This window comes from Diadema antillarum, unplaced genomic scaffold (genome assembly GCF_040938485.1).
Source record: "Diadema antillarum isolate AM-2024a unplaced genomic scaffold, OU_Dant_1.0 seq00000783_RagTag, whole genome shotgun sequence".
NCBI lineage: Eukaryota > Metazoa > Echinodermata > Echinoidea > Diadematoida > Diadematidae > Diadema > Diadema antillarum.
The window spans coordinates 690,001-716,960 of NW_027271671.1; the positions used below are offsets into that span (position 1 = coordinate 690,001).

General features: G+C 38.0%; 1 pseudogene; it reads right to left on the reverse strand.

The window, feature by feature from the left end:
* LOC139739124 (uncharacterized) overlaps positions 1-26,960 on the reverse strand; it is an 87,160-nt pseudogene that overhangs the window by 16,365 nt on the left and 43,835 nt on the right.

Below are 26,960 nucleotides of genomic sequence, written 5' to 3' on the forward strand. Positions count from 1 at the left end.
TTTTTGCATTTTTGTGTCATATTAAATGTCATGTGTCTTCAGATTGTATATAGCTTACAATTCATATTGTTTATACCTTATATACTTGTCTACTTTAGATAGGCATGTCTGCTTGTAGAATGTCTTACTTATTTGCAACTGTATTGACTGTGTTATTCAATTACCCTTTAATAGTTCCTAACTTGTATGTGTTCACTTTGTGTCATGTATTACCTAGAATGGATATAAAATGTGATTTGAAATTAATTGAAGTATCTACCGGGACTTACTGGTTCTTTATCATGGAAGAAAAAATATCGAGATGAGTCTCCCTTTCACGAACAAAGAATAAATCATGGCGCAATCCGTTTTTCCCTGATAAATGTATAAACCATGTGGAGAATCGATCACTACACTGCAACTTTTCACCCCCTCCCTGACGGCTCACTTTGCGAATACTAGTACTCAGCATGTCCATATCGTGATCTGCACGTGTAGGTAATAGTGTCGTGACATTGCTCTTTCCAATGATTCTGTTCACAGTAGGACTTAATTACTATGGAAACAGTTGACAGAAATCCCCTGGTATCACTTTGTCGGGCAGTTTCAGTTTCTTATTTCCTCGTTCTACATGTCGCCACTTCCTGAGATTCACCACGGAAACAGGAGTCTTTACTGCTCCCAAAAACATTCTGGTCACCTTGAAAACACTCACTTTAAAGACATCGCATGCTATAATGACTATGCACTTATATGATTGTTGACACCAGTTGACGTATACATACATTCTTTCTATTCAGACACAAATTGCCTCTTTCTGACTGGTCCCAAGCAGTTTCTGCACTGAGAAGATCATGCGTGCACTACTTGTTTTTGTTCCCTCCACTTCTTTAAATCCATGTATTTGCTTTGTTCGCACTGTCTTTTAATTTTTGTCTTCTCTTTCCCTCTTCCTTGTTTCTGTGGATGTTTTTTCCTGAATGCGGCACATACAAAGTGTTTTTGGTTCTCACACTTTTTTACGAGCAGGAAGGGCTGCCCACATGTTTGCTTGTTTATTGTTTGTTTTTTGAGGAGGACTGTAATATACAAGCAAGTTTTTAGCAGTCTCATCCATTTCCAACAGCCTACTTAATTACCCATTATCTCATAAACTACAACGGTAGCAGGTCTATAAGACTTTGTTTAAAGTTTGTTACCTTAGTAACTATTTACGTGCTGATGTAAATATTTGAAATACTTTTAACCGGAGGGCCAAACCCCAAAAAGTCGCTTACTTAACGAGTGAGTCGCACTCTCTCTACAAACTAAGTAGACCATGCTTATTTTCAAGTTTTTATTGTAACAAACAACATTCCACTGGTCTACCTCAAAAAATTTGTTGCGAAAGCTTCCAAATCCAAGATGGCGTCCAAGATGGCCGCCATATTTACTGAATTTGTTATTTGAAAGATAGAATTCGATTGAAAGATCAGATTTCAACAAATGTGATGTCATATGAAAGAGAATAAAATTTTCTACAAGTTGATACCATTTTTGTGGGTTATTGTGATAAGTGGATTGAGTTTTTAAGGAAAAAACACTCATTTTTTGATATTTTTCTGAAAAAAGGAAAATCATGAAAATGCTTGATTCAGCATAAATCAGAGAAAGACTGAAGGATTATCTTGAAACGTTTCAAGAATTTTGTTTGACATATAATTAATATTGGGAGAAAATTAGGGGTCAGTACCGTTTTTGGTTCAGGAGTTATAATGTCTCAAACTTGAAAACTCACTATGTAAAAATGGCCACTTTAGTTGTGACAATACCTTGTTGGTCGTAAAAAGAGCCTGCGCGCGTCAAGACTACTACACGCACCTCTGACACTGGCGTTTGTAGCAGTGCCAGTGGTGCGTGTAGTAGTCTTGGCAAACGCAGACATTTTCTTTGACAAACAAGGGTTTGTGCCTGCAAACTAACTTTTCATACCAAGTGGTAGCTCAGGTGACGCTGATTGCTATTATTTCAAAGTAGATTGTTCTGAAGCAGATGAGATGAAGCAAAAATATCTTTCAAATAGAGGTAGAAGCTTGAAACAACCTTGCTATAGAAAGTTTAAAACAAAATCTGGATCAATCACTCAAAAAATTCAAGATTGCAGGCCATCAAAGCTGGCATAGTGTATTGCGCCAAAGTAAATGTATCATTTCGATTTTGATACAATTTTGTCTGTTTTGCTGTCTATTTGTATGGTTTTTATATATTCTGAACATTTTAATGCTATTTCAAACCATCTTAGGTTTTTACGGAGACATTTTTTTCAGAATGAATATTTCTCTAAAAAGTTTTAAAAAAATTAAATTAAAAATGTTTATGAAAACCATGCAGAAATTAACATGTTTCCCATATAATCAATATTTGGAGAAAATTAGAGGTCACTATTGTATTTGGTTCAGGAGTTATAATGTCTCAAACTTGAAATCCCATTTTACATAATATGCATTTACACGCATCTGTTCCCAAAGACGTCACAGAGGGTCAAATCCAAGATCGTGCTTACTTTTCGAGTTCCACTCTCTCTATAAACAAGACCATACATAATATTAAGCATACTAAGCAATGTTCCGTAAGTACACCTCAATAGATTTGTTGCAAAAACCTCCAAAGTACAGATGCGGTGCAATAGGGCCGCCATTTTTATTGAAATTAAAATTTCAAACATAAAATTTGATAGAGACATTGGATTGCAACACATTTGATGTCATATGAAGGAGAGTAAAACTTCCTAAAAGTTGATACCACTTTAGCTGTGTATTGTGATAAATTGGGAGGGGGGGGAATCCATATTTTTATATTGTTTTGAAAAATGGAAGAAATGTGAAAATGCATTATTTAGTATTTATCAAAGAAGAACTGAATAATTATTTTGAAACCTGCGATTGAGATTGAGATTTACTGAGATTGAGATATAATTCATATTTCTGGAATTACAGGCAATATCATACACTATTGACAAGTTAACGTCTAAAACTTGAAAAATTACATTTATGCATTATAAATTTTGCATACAATGTGTTTACATGGTCACATGTAATACTGTAACGGTCTAGTGACTTGCAAGTACCTGCAAACTAACTTTTCATGCCAAGTGGTAGGTAACGCTGATCGCTATTACTGTAGCATTTCATCATAGTAGATTGTTCTGAGGCAGATAAAATTGAACAGAAAGTATTTTCCAAAAAGAGATAGGAGCTTGGAATTTGGCACAAATTTTGCCAATGTGTAATATTTAGCGATAAAAATAGTATCCACACAAAATTCAAGATGGCGGTAATTAATCGAGGTTGTCGTTCAAGGCATTATTTATCATTAGTGCACGTAAAACAAAAACCCAGCTTTACTTAATTCCTCAAACTAGTTCTAAACTGTGAGTTAGGGATAGAACAACTAATGTACAAACTGAAATCAGTATAATTAATGCTAAATATTGTCAGATATACTAAATAGATCTGATAAGAATGTTTTTTTATATACTAAATTGTCAACAGTTATGGCTATGGTTTCTTGAAAAGCAATGAAGATACTAATGTTTAATGGTAGAATGTTTTGTAATACAACTAACCTGCACATATAAATCGAATGTGATACCTCTCCCAATGGTAGAATACCTTTAGTGTGTTGCGTCAAAGTTAAATCTCAACTTATAACTTATAATTTGATATGTTTTTTTAATCTTCTTATATTGCTGTCTATTACATGTTCCTATACATCCGAACGATATTGTGCTAGTGTAAACCATATTGAGGGTCTTTTTTTTGGGGGGGGGGGGTGGAGCTCATTCCAGTGTTAGGGTAAGGCCTAATCTTTGATAAAAAAAGAAATGCTTCTGTATCAAAGATATGCTTTTTTACTTGTATGTTACTCTGCTTTTGTAAAAACGCCTGAATGATGATGGTATATGTGTAATAATGTCTGATCCGTAGATCTCCTTGAAAGCCCTTCTGATCCGAACCCCCCTCCCAAAAAAAAAAATAATAATAATAATCCGACATGGCGGCAATTTCTCAACTTTGTTGTGCGAAATGTGTTGTGCGAAATTACTTTTCAGTTTATTTTTCGAATAACATTGTCAAAATTGATTATTCGTGCTGTATATTCACATTTACAAATAAGCATGCTGAAACTGTATTTTCTGTTACCAGATTTTCTTACATTGTTTTTAGGCTGATTTCATGTGGGTTATAGTGTCACAATTGATCTGAGCTTATGCCATTGGTAGATGCTTTCCCATATTAGATATCAGGATCACTCGAGAGTGAAAATGTTCATTTTCATTCATTTTAGAGTGACCTCGGGGATCACTCGAAGAGTGACAAGTGATCCCTAAGGCAGGGCTCGACACTAACGGTGGTCCGGTGGCCCGGGGCCACCAAAAACGCACGTCGGGCCACCAAAATGTCAGAAATGAAGAACATAGTTGGCCTGATCGGGCCACCAAAAAAGATCGGATATTTACCTTTGGGCCACCAAAAATAAAAGTTAGTGTGGAGCCCTGCCTATTAAGGTCACTCTAAAATGAGTGAAAATGAACATTTTCACTCAAAAGTCACTCCAATTTTACTCTAAATTCACCGTTTTCTTGTTATTCACTCCTCACATCAAAAGCAAAAACTTCCACTCGATTTGGGTTTTTTTTTTCTTTTTCGGAGAGTAGAATATCACTGGTTCTAAAAATGTGTCCATAAAAACCTAAGACGGTTTAAGATAGCACAACAGACAAAATTGTATCAAAAACAAAATAATACATTTACTTTGGCGCAATTTTATACACTATGTCAGCTTTGATGGCCTGCAATCTTGAATTTTTTGAGTGATTGATCCAGATTTTGTTTTAAACTTTCTATAGCAAGGTTGTTTCAAGCTTCTACCTCTATTTGAAAGATATTTTTGCTTCATCTCATCTGCTTCAGAACAATCTACTTTGAAATAATAGCAATCAGCGTCACCTGAGCTACCACTTGGTATGAAAAGTTAGTTTGCAGGCACAAACCCTTGTTTGTCAAAGAAAATGTCTGCGTTTGCCAAGACTACTACACGCACCACTGGCACTGCTACAAACGCCAGTGTCAGAGGTGCGTGTAGTAGTCTTGACGCGCGCAGGCTCTTTTTACGACCAACAAGGTATTGTCACAACTAAAGTGGCCATTTTTACATAGTGAGTTTTCAAGTTTGAGACATTATAACTCCTGAACCAAAAACGGTACTGACCCCTAATTTTCTCCCAATATTAATTATATGTCAAACAAAATTCTTGAAACGTTTCAAGATAATCCTTCAGTCTTTCTTTGATTTATGCTGAATCAAGCATTTTCATGATTTTCCTTTTTTCAGAAAAATATCAAAAAATGAGTGTTTTTTCCTTAAAAAACTCAATCCACTTATCACAATAACCCACAAAAATGGTATCAACTTGTAGAAAATTTTATTCTCTTTCATATGACATCACATTTGTTGAAATCTGATCTTTCAATCAAATTCTATCTTTCAAATAACAAATTCAGTAAATATGGCGGCCATCTTGGACGCCATCTTGGATTTGGAAGCTTTCGCAACAAATTTTTTGAGGTAGACCAGTGGAATGTTGTTTGTTACAATAAAAACTTGAAAATAAGCATGGTCTACTTAGTTTGTAGAGAGAGTGCAACTCGACCTCTGTTTTTAGCTTTTGGCCCCCCGGTTATTTGTATTCATACAATTACGTTGTGTTTATGACTGTGTATAATTTTTGTTCGAAATGGAAAATAAGTGAAGTGAAATAAAAGGAATGAAATCACTGTTTGTTCGTATGTGTTAATGACGATCACACAAAACTCTCAAAGAGGGTCAGTCCTACTTCCACATAATCACCATGACAACCCAAATAGAGGTAAAAAGAAGAAAACACCAACAACAGCAGCACACAGGGGCTTTGTCACTCCGCCACAGCCAGGTTGCTACCAGTCATTTGCCAGTCACGAGTTTCTTACCTCCCTGTAGTACATGTCGGCACTGCCTATGATGATCATGTAGAGTCCCATAAGGAGATCGCTAAGGGCTAGGTTGAGGATGAGAAAAGTCTGCACCCTCTTGGTGGGTTCCTTGTGCCTCGTTCGCCAGCGCCACACCATCACAAAGGCGTTCCCCACCAGAGCACTGAGGCCCAGGAGCCAGATGGCGACACGGAGGAACTTGTTCCTCATCAGGTCCTGGCAGTTGGAGAACTGATCGATCGGAGCCTCGCAGTGAGTCGAGTCGTGAACCAGGCAACAGAACACGAAGTCGTCAGTGTATCTGATTTGAATCAAGATTCAAGAGCCAGTTTCTGTATTATTCTTATATCGTGAAAACTAACTTAGTGCAATGTATTGTGACCCAACTCAATGATTTCAATGAGACTAACACACACTACAAAGATAGACTAATGGCAGTGACACAACTACATCAATACGTTTCATTGACGATAATAAGAGTGTCCATACAAAAATAAGACCATTTACAAATAAAGTGCACTTGTAAGTACACTGTAGTTCAGGTAAAATCTTACTGTAGAATAATTTCAAGTAAACAATTGATTGACTTGGAAGAAGAGCTTCATATGGATATTTCTTTGTGTCTACATCTTGATAGTTGGACAGAGTTGAAACCAAGGGTGCATGATTTACAATGACGCGATATTGGTTTGCGGTCGGAAAGGCGTCGGGGTTATATACAGGGGCATATACAGGGAAAGTTTATCATCGCAAATCTCTTCGTACATAATAGTACTGAAGAATATGGGGAAATACCGAAGAATTATAAGAATTATACAGAAGTTGCAATCGTCAACTAGCTTCATAAATATGAAAGCGGATTCTAGGAGAATGCTTTATCTGTGTCTTTTTTTTTCCACATCAGTAAAACAGAAACTGCTCGAAGAGAACAGGACTCCGTCAAGGAAGCTCATTCCCAGCAGTTGTCTTGAAACTTTCGGACCATTCTTGTTATTTTTCGCGAAACCTAAAAACTGAAGTATGTTAGACGGCTGCATCTTGACCACTGCTGGTGTGCGGATAAGCTTTGACTGACTTATAGAAATAATGATAATAAAGTTGTCGTATGTTTTTCGACCAGGACCCGAACATTCTTCGAGGAATTTCAAAGTAAGATATTGAAACTGCCCTTGCAGTGATACAGAATCCTCAAACAATTGCTGGTTCAGATGCAAATTTAGATTATCAACTAAAATTTGGCTTATAATATCTTTATGGTTCCCTACAGAGTTCGTCAAAATTTGTCATGTCTCTTGTAAAGATTTTGCTGACTGCCAAACAAACAAGCACACTGCGTCGGCAAAACGTGTATCTCATTTGCGGAGGCAAACAGTTGGAAGCAAGCTGATATTGATAATGCCATGGTCTTATCCAGGGCAGTGTATAAGTGGTGCCACTATACTCTTCCTGAAGCCCCTGGCGTTATGATTACCCGAGCATTGCTAGGTACCCACTTATAAACCTAGGTTGAGGGGGCCATACTAGACATAAACTTTGTCCATTGATGAAGACACAGAGGGGGAGTCGTACCTACAACCTTCTCGTTAAAAATCATCTGGCGTCTTATCCATTATACGACGGTGATAAATATGTAAGCCTACTCTTCTACAATGCTACCAGCAGGCTTGCTTTGGTATATATATCTACAGCGTCATAAACTTGAAATAGTCGCGAGCTTTAAAGGACCTGCAACGCTAATGCTAATGACGCGTCTCCTCCCCGGTTGGGCGATGGGAACAGCCGTCTCGAGGATGAGCACAATATTTCTTGTTGGCCTAATAGTTGCGTCGTAGGTTTAGCGTCTCAGATGTCAAGCTCGCTAATCATTACTCTGAACTGATCGTATACACGTAAGTATTTAGAGACATACATACCAGGCATACTCACACAAACACCCACAATTTGAACACAATGACAGCATGGTCATACACAGAACGATTGACTTACAGTGTGTTCAGCTCGACCAAGCCATTGAACACATCGCGATGAAATGATGTTACGTCACACCCACGTATATCTCTATGGATGGAGAGAAAGTGTATCACAAATCACTTCAAATATCAGAAAGTCAGTCATGAGTAACAAAAGTCTTACTCATAAGCAGATGCAAGATCAACGTTTTTGTTTTTGTTTGTTTTGGGGTTTTAAGATTCAAATACACATAATTTGGTATGGAGCCATTACAAAAAAGATCGAGAATGTTTAGATTGTTCTACAAAAATTATTGACATCCTACATGACGGAAACGACTGAACCAGGGCTTTTAAAAGAATCAAAAGAAAATTAAAAAAACACCGTGTATTGATCTAGAAACCTGATATAAAACGGATAGAACAGAATCTAGCCTGTGGTGTACGTTGACAAAGGATTCATAGTGAATACTTCGATACATGGTAAAAAAATGAATAAACGGAACCAGATGTGTTGCCAAACGGATAACAGACTACAGAATGTTTGAATTAGGATACAAAGTGAACGGCGCCTTCCAGGTAAGTGAATATGAGGCTTGATCAGTCAGATACTCACAGTGTTTCTGTCATGTTCAGTGAATGGAATACTCCTGTCTCGACCTTATAGAGAGGATTATTCCTCAGTGAGCTGTGAAAACAAAGATGCAAACAGCCAAGGTTTACGAACGGTGTGAAGAATATATCATTCATTCATCCATTCATTCATTCATTCATTCATTCATTCATTCATTCATTCATTCATTCATTCATTCATTCATTCATTTTTATTTCCATTTCCAAACATTCCACATGCATATCATAAGCGTACTATAATGTTACAAAATATCCATAACTGTTTTTTATCAACATTGTGATCATGGATAGAACGCTGTCACTGGAGAGAGCATACATATCATATGGGATTGTGTCCAAGAAAATATCAGTACAAAAGAATTTAAATAATGATATATACTCCTCGACTGTTAGTCTAAAAGTGATTTTACCTATAAGTTTAACTACAATCACTTGAATATTTCACTCTCATAATTCACTTGATTACATCAAAAAATTCTAAAATACTGTATAATAATTATAATCTGCGATAAGATGGATTGACTCCATGAGACATTCATTGTGTTCGTCACGGTGTATGGTCGTGCACAATAACCATGAATTTTTAACGGGGAGCAGCGCTAAGCGTTGTATAATGTTCTTTATGCTTTTTGCTCTGTCATGCATTTTTTCCGAACTATGCACTCAAAATGCATGATTACCCTAAATCCAATTATCTGCACTTGAGTTAATTGTGCACGTATCATACACATAATCTGGTACTGTACAGCCGTGATCAGGCACCATTCATGAAATGATTGGATTACACGTGTCTACGGAAATCTATCCATCGACCATTCGAGGTCACGCACGTTACCAGACTTTACGGCCCAAATGCATAATTAGCCTACAATACATGCAGTTCTACATGTACAAACCCTTACCTGGGTTAAGTGCGCGTGGATCGGGCATATATCTGGTATAGTACATTTTAAACTACGTACCATTTATTCAATATAAACACTTGTGGGTATTGCCTTACATGTGTTTGACGGAAGTCAGTCCACCGAACGTTCGAGGTTTAAGTGTGTTTAGGTCCAACGAAGATAAGTTCCTGAAAGGAGTACCAAATAGAAAAAAAGAAGAATAGAAAAAGGAAACGATAATGTCCCAGCGGCTGTTAAATGGCTAAAAGTACACAACGTAAATAATCACATCGCACACTAAATGGTATCACGGAAATATACTTCTTGTGACCATAAATTGCAAGAAAAATGTGAAGTGTGGTTGAGTAGAGACAGTGGAGATAGTATCGATGTAAGCTAGTGAAAGGGAAACAGGTATATCCCTGTTTTGCGATAAACTCGAAATTGGTAAAAAAGGAAGAGTCCTGTTGGTATTTAATGGATTAATTGATAGTAGTATCTATGTCTCTTGAGCTGATCCTAGTTTGTATGTTTTTGCTGCTATTATTTAGAGATTCTAATACATGTACATGTATGTTGTTCCCTTTTGTTTCTTCAGGATGTCTCCCTCACATTCCATTGAACAAGCTCGTGTGCGTGGGCGCGCGTTCGTGCGTGTGTTTGTAGTGTTCCAGAAACTCGGTACAAGGTGTAAATTACACAGATGGTGCGAACAAGGAGGTATCACCTTGGTGCGAATAAAAAAGACGTCCAGGAACTTTAGGTACGACTTTCCGCAAGTTGTTGACGGAAGGCTCACAATTACGGGGGATCAGAAAGGGGGTTATATGCCCTCTTAACGTTCTCGGAAAGATATCTGTCTCTGGTATCCTGTCTTGTAGTGATATACTATATTAGGCACACTTATAAATCACTGATTCATTGATTTCTCAATCATTCCTCAACATGTCAACTGGGGAAAGTCTCAATAACAAAACTTGATCTCTGAAGGGATCAACTTTCGAGAGGATTGTTTCCATTTCGATGTCTTTTAAATGCAACGTTAAATAGAGCAATTCATAAATGTTACATGGTTTTAGGTAAACTCTTCATTGTAATGTTCTGGTTCTGAATAATGTGATATTGATATTCGAGACTGAAAGCTCAATAAATGATACTACTACTACTACTACTACTACTACTACTAATAATAATAATAATAATAATAATAAAGGACATTTATATTGTGCATCTACTATAATAAGTTCTCAAATAAATCAGGAAGTGGGTGATCAGGGAATTTCCACGGGCTCATAACTCAAAGTGCGCATGAATGGTTAATCAAAGACCAACATTTTGGGTGGAATGATTTAAAAGGGGGAGGGGCCAGGATATACTCACAGTGTTGGCAGCGCCCTCAGCGAGGCGAACGCTCCAGGTGAGATCAGATGAAGCGGATTTCCGCTAAGGTCACTGAGGAGAAAGACGGAACGAAATAAAAAAGGAAAATACTAAATGAACAAGGAAAAGCATTGGTCAGTGTTCAGGGAAATACGACTTAACCCACACAATCACAATTTTTTTTCTTTCGAATATTATTCTTTGACAGTAATTCTAAAATCTTTTCAGAAGAGTCATTTTCTGTCAGCATGGTATTTCCCAACAGTTTCCAAAGCAGGGGTTCCAGCAAGTTTTACATTTTGCAACTACACATTCAAATATGACTGCCCAGATTGAGACATTTCTTGCAATTGCAGACCAATAGGAAACGTTAATCATAATCTATACTGTGCGTACAATATAGGCAATAAGAAAATATTGACAAGCAACACCATGACTTGTGTTCACTGTAAGTCGCGTTTTGTTTTGTTTTTTTAGTTCTGTATTTTCTGCATTTTTTTTTTATTTGCGGAGTACATGCATACGTATGAATATCAACTGAGGAATTCCAAAGAAAACAAACTTGACCTGCTTATTCCCAGAATATGAATGACTGGGCACACGACACTAGTCATAAACATCTTAATTGCAACATGAGCTCGTAACTCGGTTATGAGTCATCAAGCTGTTTTCATATCCAAATCCAAGGTTTCGAATACGTATGTGCATATTAGAAGAGATATCGTCTGCCCAAATAATCAGGTCAACTGATAGAGAGGAGTACTCACAGATGGACTAAACGCACAAGACCGTCAAATGTGCGATTCTGAAGAAATTTGATGTTGTTTTCTGCCATTATTCTGTGTAGAAGCAAAGCACGATTAAGAATATTTAACTCGCTGGCTCATAACTTTTAAAGTTTAAACATTTAGCATCAGGATAGATAAACAAATTCTTATAATATGCTAACTTACTCTTTTGGAGAAGATAGTGTTCAAATGCTCTCTGATTTTTTATTTCTGGCATCACCTAAATACAAAAAAAAAAATGTGGGGTATACTTGTGTGTATAAGAAGCATTATACAGCACAACAGAATCTTCGAGTTGGTATCGTCGGTCTAAAAACGTAATATTATTTTCCCAATTTTACAAGCCGAAGCGTGTGCATGTCACTCGCTCTTCTCCAAATCCCACATACATTGTTACGTGATATAATTTACTAGAAAAAACGAAAAAGACACATCCCACTGATTTAATCATTCCCGATTGAATATTTGTAAAGAAGATGAAAAATATACACAAATTGAGACAAGTGCTGGTCTTTTCAATGTTTTCACAAATTTTCAAAAGTTTTAATGAGCACAAAATATGCACTTAGACATAAAGTGTCTGAAGTGCATTGGTAGAGAATGACTTTTTTAGTATGGTAAAAAGGCTATTTGTTTTGATTTTTTAAGAATTGACAAATTGATGAACTTTGTTATCAAAACATCTTTGTCTGCTTGCTCCATTCTTTACTCCGTGAATTCTAGGATTAAAGGTATTGTTTATCATTGGGAGCAATGATTTAAAAATGTTCAAGATATCACATTTGATGCATATGCGTATAATAACGAGGTCAATTGTATCGCAAAACATCCTACCATGTAAAAATTTCGGAATAAAGCCTAAATGATAAGGAGATATCACTATTTTTCTCACTAAACCATAACTGTAGACGGTTATTTCAGTCTAGAAACATTTTTATTGTAAGTATTGTTCACATTTTGTATATTTAACAATACTTAACATTAATTATACTGATTCAAATTTTCACATTGGTTTATATTCTATCCATAACTCACATTTCAGAACTATTTTTGAAATACTAAAGCTGGGTTTTTGTTTCATCTGCAAATGGTAAATAATGCCTTTAAAATCTTTAAAAAAAGAACGTCACAAGAACATTCTCGATTTTTTTTTTACTCACAGTTTGTAGAGATTGATGAGAGAGGAAAATGTTCCAGGATGAACAATTTCGATTTCATTATTCGACACATCCCTGGAGAGAACAAAATATTAACAAACATGAAAGCAAAAGGTAACAAAGTAAAATGGAATACTACTACTCGTGTATGCCATTAGTGAGAGTCATTCAACCCACTCTGTCAATATTTCCTTATGTTGTCATGTTGTAATTATCACATAGAGGTAATATTATACTTCTTATGACAGTGAACGGGGTGAAGTCATTATGCCCAGTTTTGCTTTGGGGGAGGTGCTGTGCTCATAGTGACCTTTGAAACTGGCAGTGACACTATACTCTCTAAACAAGATATCAACACGTAATGCAGCTCTCTTTGCGTGTATATAGAAATGAACCTGAGGGGATGTGAAAACATTAATATTCTTGACCTAGTCCTACGACGCGGAATCGAAACTGGTGTGCATTACTGTGCCGGCGAAAAGAATCATTTGCATGCACTTTCAAAGTCACATTAACAGTAACATGCACTACCATCTGATCTTCAAGTCTGTTTTACGTTTTTCGTACGACACTGCTGCCACGTAGCTACAATTTCTATTTCTTCCAAAGATAAAAAATAAACATTTTAGTACAATTATTGTATTGTTCAATTGGCATGTTCTTTAGCAAGTGATTTCTAATAGCAAACACAAGGCAATATGGTAGATGTACAGCACACACTGTAAAAGGTTTCAGCGAGAGATCTGCCGCTAAAATCAAGCTCAGAATCAATTGGCAGGAATACTTAGCTCGATGAACATCGGAACTACTAATACTAATGTTACAAATCCTTCTCTTCCTGTTTACTTAGTACTTACAGCTCTGCTAGAAGTCTGAAGTCATGAAGATCGATGTGAAGAGCGTCCTCTAGCGTTAGATTGCCCTGAATCGATCGCTTCTCTCGGTAAGAACGGGACATCACACTGCTTAGGTTTCTGTGATAACAAAACGAGGATAAGAGAGAGAGAGAGAGAGAGAGAGAGAGAGAGAGAGAGAGAGAGAGAAATGGACGGACAGACAGTCAGACGGACAAACAGACGGACAGATGCATAAACATAAACTGATAGATGATTGTTTAGTGGATTTTACATATTGAAAATACTTCAAAATTTGAAGTTGTCATTTCTTCTTCTTCTTCTTCTTCTTCTTCTTCTTCTTCTTCTTCTTCTTCTTCTTCCTGAGAGTATACTCGCACACTATGCATAAAACAGGGCTTTAAACATTTGCATTCTTAAATCATTCTTTTCTGAGTTATCCCCAATAACTACTCACATGTGAAAATTACCAAATTAAAATGTTCTCCTCGTAATACAGGATAGTTCAGCCATGAGTTAGATCTGTGTCTAGAATCATCCGTTACTCGTCGCGATGTATGTCACTCTCACCACCTATCATTATCTTGCATCATTCACTTTGCTGCAGAGAGGATTTTTTTTTTTTTGCTTGTCAGCTGAAGAAACCCAGAAGTAGCACCAGAAGGCCTTTTTTGTTTTTGTTTTTGTTTTCCTTTTGTTTGTTTGTTTGTTTGTTTGCTTTTAGATTTTTATTTTTGCTCGTTAGCCAATGAAACCCGGAAGTGCCCTCATCCCCACACTATTGAAAACGTAATAACTTTGATTTAGAATTCATTCTCACTTTACGATTTGAATTTCATACACATTTTTAATAATCCGTAATGATCAGGTCGATGTAGGGCAATTTTTCAATCAGACGGAATGATCACGAATGTTTTCAAAATCGTGTCTGGTGGGAATGCTACCAAATTACACAAACTTTTAAATCATTTGCAATGGTCTATAACGTTTTAACCTTCTGTTGTTGTTTGGAAAATAATTTGCATCTGATGCATTTGATAATTCACCAAAGTGATTCAAATAGAGTGCTATAGCTACATCTACAAGCTTTTTTTTAAATAAAGAAAATACTAATGGAAAACCCAGATATAAGTCAATCTCTTGTGTAGGATTATCAAAGCGCATAGCTTACAGTATTCTGGTGTTAGTGGAGATCAAGCTAGCTGCGGTAGAGCTCCATACAGCACTCGAGGAACACGTGTAGGCCAGTCCACTACACAGACAGCCCGATGGACACGCCTCGCCTTGGGTGTCGAAAGAGTAAAACGAGAAAAAAAAGTTTATGCTTAACCTAAGAACCATCAGATTAAATCATCATTTACCAGCACACATACACGCACATACACAAACACAGAACGCCTTGGGTGTCGATAGAGTAAAAAGAAAACAAAAATGTTTATGCTTAACCTACGTAAATCACCATTTACAAGCACACATACACGCACACACGCAAACACATAACGCCCCCCCCCCCCCCCCCACACACACACGTATAGGATATACATGAAGCTCCCAACTAAATTGTCAGGATAGATTTGTACTCAGCTTGTTTTATAGACCTGTTGGGCTTGGGGGCTATTCTTATGTCGTCTATTTCAGCGGGGGGGGGGGGGGGGGGGGGGGGCTCTTCAGGACGTCTGGCAATTTCTTATTTATTCAATGACATAACAATGCATGTGACTCATAACTCGAATAAACATCTTTTCTTCTTATTAGTTACAATGTTCTGAATCACTGTCACTTATGTCGGCAATAAGAGGGGAACTTCCAAAATAAAAAGAAAAGATGGTTCATTTGCCTATACAATGAGTCAGGTGCATTGCTACGTCAGTGCATAAATCAACTAAAGGCAGACTGAAGCCCCAAGATATGACTAAAATCTAGTAGACTTCAGCATAAAAAAAGCAGCACCCAAATCGATCAGGTCTACGCAGTTACGTTCAGACAAGGATAGCCAACCTCGAGGATAAGTTTTATGGGGAGCCAAGTGTGGCACGGTCGACCGTTACGATATCTGTCATTTCGTCGACTAAATGATCATTGTATTTTCATAACGACATTGACCGTGTGACGTTTGGCGCCCCAGATATGCTCCAAGTAAGGATCACCGTCTGAAACCAATGACAAGACAAAGCATTACGTGTACACATACTTCATGAATAATTCATCATGCATACTTGTACTAACCACAGAAGAATTCATCGTCGCCCTGAGGACACTGTTTGATGCCATCGCAGACCTCTGAGGGCGTCAGGCAAAACATCTCGCCACGGCAACGGTAGGTCCCAGATGGACATGTATAGTTGTCTGGGGAATATGGCGAGCCAAACGAGATGTTTTTATTTTTGTCTAAGAAACAGCGATACAGTAGTAGGTACAATCATGTACTGCACATTTTAAATAGACATGGTTATAGTTTTGTACAGTCTTTATCTTTAGAACCAGGCAACATTTCTTCCATTCCATGGATGTATGGCTGAACAGTTGTACGCAATCTGTTATAACAATAATGCCACCATGCACACATGCATCCATTGGAAAGATGCGCTGTTGTAGCCGATCAGAAGGCACAAAACTGTTTAACTATACAATTCGGTGATATACAATAATGTGGCATATATGCATCGTCTTTACTTGTACGGAGCTGACGCATCTCTTCCTCAATACGACACGCATACAATGGTTGTTACCGAGGAAAACAACTACTGAATTCACTATCACTGTTCTCTTCTCTCATAGTAAATCCCTGTCCTCCAATGTTAATTTCTGCATCCATATGACTTGCTTCATTACCTGTACTCTATGAATCTTCTTGTGTGCTTTGGTATTTCGCCACTAACATTGGCGGGATTACGCCATTAAAGGAAACACCTCATTTAGAAGGCAGATGTGTTAAACGTTTATCCACTTGTGACATGTGAATGTGACTTGACGTCATTGTCAGGGATGTTACTTCAATACGCGCGAATGGAGATGGAAAACCATTTACAAGCATCTATATGCTACACACGAGAAGGTTTGTAAAATTAGATGTTAGGGTCTGTGTTCAAATATAGTGGAGTGATTGTGACGTCATACCACATCCCAACTCGTCTTCTCCCGTTGGACAATCCCTCGTTCCGTCACATCGTCGCTTCAGTGGAATGCAGTACGTGTTTGGGCACTTGAACGTGGACGAACCACACTCGTATAGTTCTGAGGAAAATTGAGAGAATTGCATTCAAGCTACAACTATACAACGTTGTATACATTTCTGCAAAAGAAGTCATCATAATCTCCACACAAATTCACAAAATATCGTCAGAATGTGAATGATTTTCTTTATATCACATCATCTCTGTATTTTGATGGAAATATGAATGGAAATAGAGACACTGCAACATTTTGAAGCATTTACTCACTTCAGTTCATAAAAATAAGCTCGACATTATATTTTTTTTTAAACTTGGAATCTCAAGCGATATTTCGAAAGGATGCACACACACATACACACGCGCACACACACATACACACACACACATACACACAAAATGTAGAAAACGCTTCTCTATATTTGCTTTGCGTGTATTTTTTTTGACCTGAGATTGCACTCATGTCTATAACTAGATGGTGTGTGTGTGTGTGTGTGCGCGCGCGCGCGCGACTAGTAATGAAACAGAAAAAGAGTTATACAGGTCTTACCACAATGCCGTAAGTGTGTGACGTCACGACAGCCTATTTGAAGCCCATACTCGTCAAAGTCGTAAAGACAGGTGGTTGAGCGATCTGCGCATGCACCGTTTCGGCACTGAATCTGGAATTCGGCCGCGCACTCAAAGCTGGAAAGGTTGAAACCTGTCTTGGTGTAATCATTTTATGCATTATTCTTATAAGACAATTTTTTAATGATTTCCTAGAGGGTGATGAGGAAGTCTTCAAGTGGCCTATCGAAATATTATGCAGATTATCTAAAGCATCCTAGTCTATACTCTGTACAATCATACAGGATTGTCTGTAAGCTTTTGAGAGCTATACCGTGATTACTTTATCAGAACCAGTACTGACATTCAAGACTATGGCGCATAGAAATTTTCTAATAATATGATTATAATTATTCATTTTTGTAACCTCTTCTTATAACAATTAGATGTATGCATTTTGCACTTGTACTTGGAATAGAATGGCCATTTAGTTTCTGCGTGGACTGATGAATATGATTTGTTTGCTATAGCACACAGGCTGTTCAATTGTATTAGGAAATGACGGTGGTGCTCACGGCAGTAGTTAGGCTCGTCTTCCCAGCTGTTTCCTGGACAATCCTTCACGCCATCGCACAGGATGCGAAGTGGAAACCACGTACTGTCGTAGCACTGGAACCCAACCGCGGAAGACTCTGCAGTATTCGGTAACAATTTAATATTCTGATGAGACATCAACGCCACGATTGAGCATATTGAGTAATGAAACATAGGACAAGATCTAGTAAAATCTGTTCACTATCAGAAGAATTGCAGCTATCGCATTGTTGGAGAGTCACCCTTATATACATAATCATGTGCAAGACGGGGAATGTAAGATGGAGAAAATCTGTCTTGGTAACAAGTCAATAATATCTCTTCTGTGAGAATCTTTATGGTTGTAGATGAATCATTAGTGATCCTAAATTATGTGTTTTTAACTCAATCATAATTTCTATTATATATATATATATATATATATATATAGGCATATATATAATTTTGTATTTTAATTCAATTTCTCTCTCTCGTGGTAATGCGCTTAGAAACGTCAGTATTAAGTGCTATATAAGTGTTATGTATTGTCTTTACTACTATTATCATCACTATAACATTACTTACGACATGCTATCTCGTCCGACCCGTCGATACACTGCGGAAGTAGATCGCACCGTTGGCTGATTGGGATACACTGGCCGTTGTCACAGGAGAACGAGTCTTCTGAACATGCAGGATACTCTGAGGAGAAGACATAAAGTCAGTGCTTATTGATGTGTTCGAACTGCAATCCTGCCATTATAAATGGAGCAACTATCAAACTTAATAATGTTGAATATAACAGCTGTTGCTATGTGACTCAGTGGATAGGACCATGGACACTCAATCTTGAGGTTTCTGGTTCAAGTCGCTAGGTTTCACTAGTTTTCGCTAGTTTCACTGCCCTTGATTTGTAACAGGAGGTCTTGGGTTCGAATCCTGCCCGTTGCGTTCTTTCTTGGACAAAATATTGTGCCGATAATATCGCTCTTGACTGGTCTGTATGTAGATGGGTACTTAGCACTGCTGGTTGGGTAACAATAAGGGTCAAGCCCTAGGTAAATAAGACCGTATCAGTATTGTATCATTTATTAGTATTATCTATATTATGAAATTATTGTTATTATTATCATTTTTGTTATTATTATTTTCATTACCATTATTATATCATTACGATAGTCATCAACATTATTTCATCATTGGTAGTACATGAAATATCAAGAGTAGAATCAATAGTAGTAGTAATAGTAGTAGTAGTAGTAGGGGTAGTGGTGTAGTAACAGTAGCAGCGGATGAAATAAAAGCCCGCGGTTCCTTGGCTGTTTCCTTATAGGCGTGTAACTTTCCTATAACCACTCAAAACTTGTCGTCCCAAAGATTATTGTGACAACCCCACATCGCTACTTCAATAGATCGCTAGAAGCGAGGTCCTGGAAAGTGGAAGATTAATTTGTCCTCATCCTTCTTGCCTCTCTCCGGTAAAGTAGAGCATACCCATAGGTCAATAAAATAGTGATAACGACTGAGCAGGTGACATTTTTACATCCATACGTAATGAGCCATATCTAAAATTCACGTTTATTCATGTCCTTTGAGAAGCTTCTTTACTGGTCAAAAACGTCTCAAGTTATCATGATTTTATACAACGCTGAGTAAAATACTGATTGGTTGACAGATAGACAGAGATTGTATAAATAGATAGGATTGGTAGAGTGGTAGAAGGATAAAAGAGATATCTTGTTGGCCATTCGAGATGGATAGACATTTCGAAAAAGAACAGAAAATCTACAGAATGATCAAAACATAAAGAGAGAGCCACTGAGAGACAGAAAAACTGATAGTGACATTAAAAAAATAGCGATTTACCACATTCCTCGTCCGAGCCATCTGCGCAGTGCTTGATGAAGTCACAAAAGAATGAAACAGAGATACACTCGCCCGATTTACACCGGAAGAAGTTACTTCTGCAGACCGGGAGTTCTTCCGTGTCACTCTGTAAGGTCAGCGGTGAACTTGTTACGGTGGTCACCTCTGTAAGTTATAAAGTCTAACATTAGTTTTTATTGTTATCAATTTCCTTATTTGATGATTCTTCTTATTCTTCTCAAGATTCTTCCTTCAGGGAATGCAACAGTGAAAACCTGCTTTGTAATGATGGATGGGTATAGAACAAAGGGACTTAGGCATCGAAGAAAAATGAAATCAAGCGGGAAAAAATAGAATTGGGTTCACTCAGACTTAGAGCAACTAAAATCGAGAATTTCTGTTCATTTTCTATTTTCATAGGATCAAATGCAATCTTAGAATATAATATACGGCGACTTGATCTTAAGGTCGACTGAATTGTGTAGAATCCCTGAAATGGAGAAACTTTTACAGTCATGAATAAGATGGTGATTTCTATGGGGTAAGGGTTTGCAGTTGGCAACTGGCATGTTTTAAGGCGATTACGTCATCATGTCGTCAACTTGTGAAAACATTTGAAACTTCCATAACTTTATTCCTTTATGATGTCCGATTTGTTACTGAAACCCCTTTCCCCCTTCCCCCTTTTCGCCTGTGTGCTTCTTCTCTATTCCCCAAAGTCAATTAAATTGACACACTCAAATTTTGAGCATGAGAGACAACGTACAAATCCGTTCAAGGACTTTAGAATACGGCTGAACTCAATAATTCAAGTAGTGTTGAATAAAGCAATTTCACTGCTGAATGTGTTAACTTTTCGAATCACAACTAAGACATGGCAATGATGACAATAAAGACATGTTAATGCTTTACCTGGTGGTGGACATAGTTCTGGTGATTCGTCGCTCCCGTCCGTACAGTCAGTATGTCTGTCGCAAACGTACACGTTGTGCACGCACTCTCCAGATCCGCACTGAAACATGTGCGCCAAGCAAGTACTGGGGTTTTCTAGCAGGCAAGAGAGAGGGAAAATACCTCATCAGAAAGTACATGTATTCATTTTTGCTTTTCTTCAGGAAAAGCTCTCATCTTTATGAGCCCCCTTTATTCAATGGTAAATCATGGCTCGACACTAACTTTTTTGTTTGGTGGCCCAAGAGAAAAATTTGGTGTCCCGAAAAAACAACAATAAAAAACATTAAAAGTCCTTTTTTTAATGAGTCAAATATTTAAGATTTATGATAGTAAGAATTAGAAGTTGGACATATCCACTCATAAATAAACTTCAACAAACTTGCAACACTCACTCTCAGGCATTCATTCAGTCATTTTCATCCATCCTTTGAACAAATTTAACTACTAATTTCCGGCGCAAAAAGTTATGAATTTATTGACATACTTTTCAAAAAATTTTGGTGGCCCGAGGCGGGCCACCAAATTTGCCCTTTTTTGAAATTTGGTGGCCCGACTTTCATTTTTGGTGGCCCCGGGCCACCGGGCCACCGTTAGTGTCGAGCCCTGGGTAAATAATTCGGAGTTTGGTCTATTCTTAAAGGACAAGTTCACCTTCATAAACATAAGGATTGAGAGAATGCAACAATATTAGTAGAACACATCAGTGAAAGTTTGAGGAAAATTGGGCAATCGATGCAAAAGTTATGAATTTTTAAAATTTTTGTGTTGGAACCGCTGGATGAGGAGACTACTACAGCTTGTGAGTCATATGCTTACAACAGTATAAAGAAAATGTAAAGAAAATTCAACATATTTTCACTTTTTTCGCATAATAATAGAGCACTTGAATTGCCTCTTTCTAAAGGCAGGGGGAATAATATTACCCATAACATTTGTCGGTAACGAGTCGGGGGAATGTGTACTTTTTTCAAAAGATGAAATTTTGTGAAATTCTCTTTATATTTTCCTTATATTGTTGTACGCATGTGACATCTAAGTTATTCACACACTGCAGTAGTCTTCTCATCCAGCGGTTACTGCACAAAAACTTCAAAAATTCATAACCTTTGAACGGATTGTCCGATTTTCCTCAAACTTTCAATGATGTGTTCTACTAATATTGCTACATTCTCTCAATCCTTATGTTTATGAAGGTGAACTTGTCCTTTAATGAAATCACCACAAGTCAGAACTATCTCTGAATACCGGTAACGAAAAAGTTGAGATTGAACTAACCCACTGCTGGTTTCGAACAGATGACCGCACCCATATTGCTCGAGCAATCGATGAGTTTCATCTGAAACTTGACCCTGCCGTCCACCTGCTCCTTCACCAACACCTGACACGACCTCGACTTCGCGTCTTCTACCAGGATGGTGTCGAAGTCGCGCGCACTCGGCCACAGGTGGTCGGCGTAGAAGGTCAGCTGTCGTGATAACGGGATGGTCATGAACTGGAGCTTTGAGGAGCCAGGCGGACAGGACGATTGTGACGTCACATTGGAGGCGTGGCGGGCCGGCTGGAGGGAGATCAATCGCACGCAGGAGGAGCCAATCAGGTCCCAGGGCTGATCGCAAGCTGATGAAATTGAGGAATCGATACAGTCAATTAAATGTGGGAATATCAGTCACTTTCAGTGATTTGAACATATATGTATTTTAATATATTTTGTATAACACAAAGTTATTTCATTTGAAAAAAAAAAGTGATGTTGGAAAGAACATTTGAATTGAATTGAATTGAACTGGAAAAAGCTCCCCTGATATGCAGTCAATCCGAGATAATCTTTTAGAAGGTGTTTAAAAAGTCAAGTCTCTGTGTTTGATAAACTAATCTTTGTGTTCAGATGGAATAATCCAACCCTCCTCCATTGGAGAAAGGATTGTGGGATTTTACGTTAAATTTTACAACAATTTAGGCTTAAACACTTTCATCAGAGCCTGAACTGTTTTATAATAAGTTCAGATGTAAGACGATGAAAACTACTAACATCAATATGTTAAAATCCACATCATTTCTGCCCTAACGCAGTACTATTTTCATAAAAATGCTAAACCATTCCTTACCTTTCTGAGAAAACGGTCCGACACGTTGCCTTGACATTTTTCGGATTCCTGTTGGAAATAAAGGTTTTTATCCCTGCTTTAAATCCATCATTTCAAATAATTAAAGGACAACCATGCAGCAGTGTGCAGGGATAGGCAATAACGAAATGTATATTGATTCTTTTGTTTGTTTGTTTTACGTGTATATTGATATTTAAGCACTACTGGGGCCCCTTTCTATAAGCACTGCGTCTCCTGGGGTTCCCACCATCAAATTTAATTGTTTTTGTTTTGTTTATGTTTACTTTGTGTATAGTTATGTAACTTTTTTGTATCTTCTTATTATATACTCCTAAATTGATGGTGAATAAAACTGAACTGAACTGAACTTATTAATGAACTGAACTGAACTGAACTGAACGCGGCAAACTTGTGAAGCCCTCTTCACACAAAACATTTCCTTCGAGAGGCTAAAATCAGCAAGTGGTTGCACGTCATAATAGAACAAATAATTTTCACGTTATTTCTGTCTTCGAGTCTTTTTGCAAATAAGGTAGTCATCATTTCACTGTGATTAACTAACTACAAAACATGAAGCTGTCTTTCCAAAACAAGTGATATACCTCTACAATCTTTGTCTCTAGACTTGAATAATTTGCTAATTTTGATATGCAGACATTTATCATAGAATTCAATTTTCACACCACACGTCGTTAATGCGCATTTGAGGTCGAAAGTACCGATGTCTGTCAGCATACGGCATTAATCAATATGGTGGTCAATGGAGTTCTTGATAATGTTATCATGTAATGACAAAATATGTACAATGAGAGTGACCAGAAAAAAGAATTTTAAAAGGCACTATGTTTTGAAGCGTAAAAATTGAGGAAGCACATTTTCTTGCATTATTCATGAATGACGAAAGAAAAAAGAAATCGGCCCATCATGATACAGTACGTTCTACCACACATTAATTTGATTAAACATGCGTTAAGTGCCATCTGCGATACAAATCAGAGATCATGCAATAATATGATATAAACCTATAACTTGGCAATACAAAAATGTCTCTCTACCACTTAATGAATTCAGTGCAAGACTTTTTTGCATCAACAAACTGCACAACTCTGGGCAACTCTTGGCAGAGTGTGCAGTGGAGATGTGCACAGACCTGTGGCAGTGTGGGCCGCCTTTTCACAAACGAGTTGCATAGCGCTTTTCGAGGCACACGGTACGTCGTGCCACTGGCTCATGGAATGGAGGTTGTGCAGGTCGATGAGGGCACACTCCTCCAAGTCGCCACCGTTGGGTTGTCGTAGACCCCAGTCGCTGTTCCTATCCAAACGAAGTCGGTAGTGGTTATTCAGCAGTGACTGTATTAATTCGCAAGGCACAGTTGAATCACAGAACGAAAGCAACTTGCGGAAGTTTCCACGACATTTTGTTTATTAGGTGAGCATGTTATAAAAAACAATTGGAGGAAACAATGTCACGCGTCCCGCCATGATATTTCAAGCATTCATCAGTTGAACTCATTCAAAATCGAACTAACCATATCAATTTTATGGCCCACTCGCGTACGGACATTGAGATGCTGATCGTTAAACAGCAAGCATAAGTGATATGTGTTGATATATTAATACCTAGATCAAAATATGATTAGACGCCGATGTTAACGTTTTCAATGATGACAATTTTCTTTGTTAAAGCTTTTGTGAGGTCGTAATCAGTGTTGACAGCTGCCAATGGTTAAAATCTAGTGCAAATATAAGTGTTACCATCAAATCTGTCTCTTGAAAATGCCAATGAAGACTGCTCTATCAAAAACTCAGAGTGACTCGGAAGTATACCTGTCTGGGATGAACCAATCGGCATAGCTGAGAGGACTGTCGTCTACCCAGCGATGGAGGCGCTTTTCACGTTCATATGTCAAACCTAGAATAGGAAGTAAATCAAAAATATGAATAATCGATATTGGTCCTTCGGTTTTCCATATTCTGATTGCGATAGAGCAAATGAGGCCTTACTTAATGAGAAATGAAAAGGTAGCTTTTTATCTCCAAAGTAGCGTATTTGATGTGCTATTAATGTATCATGTGTGTGTATGATTATATATTGTGCGTGTGTGTACTTGTTTGCAAATCATCTAGTGCTACAATGTCCGAAGTAGTTAAAAACACAAACATGATATCATCCATCTTCAGTGAAGGCGTTTCAACATGTGTGGCTCCATCTTACCGATAAAAGTCCTAAGATTATCCCGGAACCACGTGGACGTGAGAAGAATGTGTACGAATCGCATCTCGTCCTCGTTGGCTATGCTAACAAGATGCGCCCCCTCATCCCGGCACATGCGGTTGGCGTCCGTCCAGCGCATCCCGCTCTCGGTCTGCCGGAGCGCGTAGCAGCTCTCCGCGTACAGCTCCCAGCCGGATGGGCACATCATGGTTTCTTTGACGGTAAATGAAGCAAAATAAACGAAAAAGAACAAGAAATGCATGTGAATCCAGCATGCACGTGTACGTGACGAGTATAGTCAATGCGAAATTGATAATTAGAACTGCCTAAACGTAAAGTCCTCACACTTAAGCATCTCATTTTAAAATTGCCAGGAACAAAATCTGATTGAAGGTCTGTTCCCCACGGACAATACAATGTAAAGAACAAAAGCACGCATTCATTTGTATTCGTCCCTTTGTTAAGATTTAGGAGAATACGTATTAGTTATAAAGTAGGAATAGTAGTTTTCAAAAAAAGATTAGTAGAAGTAACTAGTGACGAAACGAGATGAGGTACCAGACGAATTGCCTAACAAATTTGTTGGATATTGAAGTCCTTTGTCTTAGCAACCGAAGGATATACCGTTTGATCTGTGGTGGAGGCCGATTTCATTTAGCACCACGCTGTGAAGCATCATAAACATGCCTGTTTCCAAAAGACAAAGTCAGTTTTCAGTGCAGTAGTCGATTTTTTTTTACTCATACCTTTACTCGGTGCAACATTAGGTGTTGTCGACCTCTCTTCCAGTGTCTCCTGGAATGTTGTGCCCCTGTAGACAGCGTTGAAGCCACGTCCTGTCCCGCTACCTAGCGAACGGAGCTTGATGTACATGGAGTTGAAACTGGCGACCACAACTTCGGGAGGAGGGTGGCTGTTGCAGTAAGTCCCTATCAGCGGCGTCATTTCGGTCGCTCCATCGTGAATGCTCAATGTGTCACCTTCACACCTAAACATCAAAGATTACGAAGGGATATCATTTCACTTTATTGAGCTGCCAAATGAATTTCTGGCCAAAATTTTCATCTGCACAATAATCAGAAAATACACACAGTCTTGTGTATTTAGTGTGCGAGTAATTCATAAAGATTCATAAACATTGTTATTCTTATTCAGTCTGTCATGCGTTATATGATGAGCCATGAGCACATACAGGCATCGTCTAGGTTTTAATTACTGACAATCCTTCTGATCTTCAAAGGGGAACGAATCCAGCAGCTCACATACTTACAAGCGGCCTCGTAATTTGGTGCTTCACTTGCGACAAAAACAGAACCCTGATGGCAGTTATGCCGCTTAGCACAACATAAATGTAAACAGTTACTCATCATCTTGTAGACTTTCAAGTGATGAAGTGGACTTCATTTGACAGCAATGGATTTCATGGGACGCGTTCATACGATATCAGAACTACGAACGTTATGAAATTTGTTATAATCTATACTCATTACTATGTACTTACAAGACTAAATCACGCACCCTTAAACATGGCAACTGTCGCTCTGTTTCTCTTAGACACTTTATAACTTCATATTCGGTTCACATGTATCTACCTTAAGCCGGGTGAGCCAATTTCAAAGTCCTCAAAGCGAAGCTGGATGAAGGTGCCATGTCTGGTGGTGATTCGCCATCTTGGACGAGCGTTCGGTTGGTATGGCAACGGATAGTTAGGGGACGCCACGGCTGCGCTGTCGTAGTTACAGACGATTTCTTCGGTGGTCGATTCGTAGTTTCCCACCTTACAACCAGGTACAGCTGACATAAATGAGAAATTTGATTAATTAAACTTTTCTGACCTTACCTATCACTGATCTTATAATCTGTAATAAAGTGTGACTGACACCCAGCCATA